We start from the raw sequence: 4,145 nt of genomic DNA, 5'->3' as shown, positions 1-4,145 counted from the left end.
CACCCGCAGGACAGGAGCTGCGCATGCGCCGCTCATTCCCCTTGCAAAGAAGCAGCGTAACCGGGGAAATTCCGAGACATCATTGTAGATTATAATAACATAGGTAAACTAATCTCTAAAGCCCAACAAATAGAATTGCAACAAAGTAGCATTTGTTAGCAGTTTTGAAAAAATAATTAATTATGTAATTTGAAGTGTTTAATTGCAAATCTGGATGTGTCGCTGAAAAAAATCAAAATCCCACCTAACTGTTCCTAATTGCCCTTGAAGAAACGGTGAGCTGCCTCCTTCAATGCTGCAGTGCCCCAACAAAGGATATTCCCAGTGATCTTGGGAAAGGTGTTTCAGGAGCATGGGACCTTGATGTGAAAACAACAATTTATTTGCAAGTTAGGTTAATGAATAAATTGGAGGGAATGCTGAAATTACATTAATGATTTGGCAGAGGGGACCAAAGATAGTGTATCAAAGTTTGCTGATAACACTAAACTGTGCAGAGGGTGTGAAAAGTCTGCAAAGCGATATAGCTAGGTTAAGCAAATGAGCGAGGCTCTGGCAGATGGAGTACAATATTGGTAAATACAAGGCCAACCACTTTGGAACACCATTCAGTTTATTATTTAAATGGTGAAAGATTGTAGAGACACAGGGTCTTGGGAGTACATCTTCTTGAATCGTAAAAGGTTTTGCAGGTGCAGCAGTTTATCAAGAAGGGAAATGGAATGTTTGTCTTAATTTCTAGAGGGGCTGATTTTAAGACACAGAAGGTTATGTTGCAAATGTACAGGGTAACAGAGAGGCTGCACCTGGGGTAATTCATACAGCTCTGCTCTACTTCCTTGAGAAAATATATATTTTGGTTTTGGTTTTGGAGGCAGTGCAGAAGAGGTTCACCAGGTTGATATTGGAAATGAGGAAATTTGCCTATGAGGAAAGATGGAGTCACCTAGGACTATACTCACTGGAATTCGGAAGAATGAGAGGGAATATTATAAAAGCATATAAAATTATGAAATAGGTAGATTGGATGGTGGCAGAAAAGTTGTTTCCACTTGTTTCTGGACATAGCCTCAAGATTTGGGGGAGTAGATTTAGGATGGAGATGCAGAGAAACTGCTTTTCTAAGAAAGCACTGAATCTGTGGAATCATCTGCTCAGTGAAGCAGTAGCAGATACGTCATTAAATACAGTGGATTCTAATTAAATGGGCCATTGGTTAATTGGGGCACCCACTTATTTAGGGCAAATCTTAAAGAACAAAACTAATCGAGAAAATTGCCAGTATTCCCTTCGTGGGACGCTATGCTGCCTAAGTGGGACAAGAAGCAAGTTGCCAAAAGCACAAGAAAGTCTGCAGATGCTGGAAATCCAGAGCAACACACTCAAAATGCCGGAGGAACTCAGCAGATCATGCAGTATCTATGCAAATGAATAAACAGTTGACATTTCGGACTGAGGCAGTTCTTCAGGAGGAGGCGTAGGGGCAGATGTGGCACTTATTCCCGTGAATGGTAATGAGGGAGGAGGTGTAGGGGAAGGTGTGACTCGTGTTCCCTTTGCTGGTAGTGAGGGAGGTATCATCTGCTGTATGCAGTGCTCCTGGTGTAGCCTCCTGTATATTGGTGAGGACAGACATAGATTGGGAGACAACTTCACCGAACACGTTCACTCCATCTGCCACAAAAAGTGGAATCTCCCAGTGGCCACCCATTTCAGTTCTACTTCCCATTCGCTTTCCAGCATGTTAGTCCATAGCCTCCTCAACTGCCAGGATGAAGCCACACTCAGTTTGTTGGAGTAACTGCTTATATTCTGTCCAGGTAGCCTCCAACCTGGTGGCATGAACAGCGATTTCTCAAACTTCCAGTAATTGCAATCCCCCCCTTCTTCACCATCACCCATTCCTCTTTCCCTCTCTCACATTTTCTCCTTCCTTGCCCATCACCTCCCCCTGGTGCTCCTCCCCCTTATGTCACCCCTCCCTCTCCCCTGGTTTCTCCCATCACCTGTCATCTTGTACTTCTTCCTCCCCTCCTCCCACCTTCTTACTCTGACTCTTTCCCTTCCTCTCTGGGACTGATGAAGGGTTTTGGCCTGAAACATTGACTGTACTCTTTTCCATGGATGTTACCTGGCCTGCTGAGTTGCTCCAGCATTTTGTGTGTGTTGCTGAGAAAACTGCCGAACAATTTCTAACTAGCATCAGTCTCGTGCACAAATGTGGTTGTTAGACACGACCCTGTACTTAGAGCAAACAGTTTTTAAATAGCACGTATTTGTGTTCAAAAAACATTTTTTTAAAATTTGATATTTTTTGTCACTGATAGTTGGCTAGAAATAAGCAGTAAGAGAATTCAGAACTGTTTTGCTCACTGAGGCTTCAAGCATTCAGGCTTAGAGATGCCAAAAATATCCAGGAGTGAAAGGAAAACTATTTCACTACTTCAAAGTATAAACTTGAAAGTTCAACATAAATTTATTAGCAAAGGACATATATATCATCATATAAGACCCTGAGATTAATTTTCTTGCAGGCATTGACAGTAAATACAAGAAACACAATAAAAATCAGTGAAAGATTGGACTCAGTAGGATGGATAAACAACCAAAAGACAACAAGCTGTGCAAATATACAAAGAAAGAAACAAGTAGAAATTATAATAATAAATAAATAAATAAGCCATAAATATTGAGAACATGAGATGAAGAGTTTTTGAAAGTGATTTATTAGGTTGTATGTACAGTTCAGAGATGGGGCGAGTGAAGTTATCCCCTCTTGTTCAAGAATCTCGATAGTTGAGGGGTAATAACTGTTCCTGAACTTGGTGGTGTTGGATCTGAGGTACCTCAAGCTGTCAAAGTGAGAGGTTAAAGCTATTGGTGAACACTCCAGCCTGTTGATCAGCATAGGGGTTTAGTGCTTGACCAGGTACCCCATCCGCTCTCTGTGGGTTCAGCCTCCTGACGTCAGCCTCAGAGACTGAAATCACAGGGTCGTTGGGGCTGTGGAGTTCGTGAAGGCGCCGCCCTGGTCTGACAGTCAAAACAAGCGTAAAGGCATTGATTGAGCTAATCAGGGAGTGAAACCTGTCACTTTGTAGGAGCTGATAGCATTGAAGCCCTGTCACAGCTGTCCAGCATACTTCAGTGACTCAGATTTGGTCCACAATTGCCACTTCGTACGTGAGGTTGCTTTCCAGAGATCGCAACAGAACTTCTTGTACTTTATTTAGTTGCCAGACATGAATGCCACTGATCTGGCCCTCAGCATGTTTTCATTCTCATGTTTCAACCAGGACTTCTGGTTGGGGAAGACTATGAATGATTTTGTGAGGTCACACTCACCTACAACTATTTTTATAAAGTCCATGACAACCATAGTGTATTCATTCAGGTGCTTTGAACACAGCCCAGTCCACCAACTCGAAACAATCCCATAGCCTCTCCTCTGCCTCTTTTTTTTTAGAGTAGATTATGAGGACACGCAGTCCTCTTTTATTGTCATTTAGTAATGCATGCATTAAGAAATGATACAATATTCCTCCGATGTGATATCACAGAAACACAGGACAGACCAAGACTGAAAAACTGACAAAAACCACATAATTATAACATATAGTTACAACAGTGCAAGCAATACTGTAACTTGATGAAGATCAGGCCATGGGCATGGTAAAAAAAAGTTCAAAGTCTCTCGAAAGTCCCACATCTGACGCAGATGGGAGAAGGAAGAAAACTCTCCCTGCCATGCCCGACCAGTCCGACTCTGAGTCATCTAAAAACTTCGAGCCTCCAACCAGCCCTCCGACACCGAGCACCGAGCACCATCCCTGCCAAGCGCTTCGACCCCAGCCCCGGCCGCCAGCAGCAGGCAAAGCCGAGGATTTGGGGCCTTCCCTCCTGAGATTCTGGATCGCACAGTAGCAGCAGCAACGAACCGGGCATTTCAGAAGTTTCTCCAGATGTTCCTCTGTGCTTCTCACGTCTGTCTCCATCAAATCAGAATTGTGCACGATACCCTATCTCATTATTGTTCTTACCTCTGGAGCCTTGCTCTTTAGCCTCTGCCTGTATGCAGGTAGGAGGAGGGCAGCCAAGTGATCAGATTTCCCAAAATACATTCTGGGCATGAAACAGTAGGCATT

Source organism: Mobula birostris, chromosome 9 (assembly GCF_030028105.1).
Source record: "Mobula birostris isolate sMobBir1 chromosome 9, sMobBir1.hap1, whole genome shotgun sequence".
Classification (NCBI taxonomy): domain Eukaryota; kingdom Metazoa; phylum Chordata; class Chondrichthyes; order Myliobatiformes; family Myliobatidae; genus Mobula; species Mobula birostris.
The sequence above is the reverse complement of the archived record's forward strand: the minus strand, read 5'-3'. Positions refer to the sequence as shown.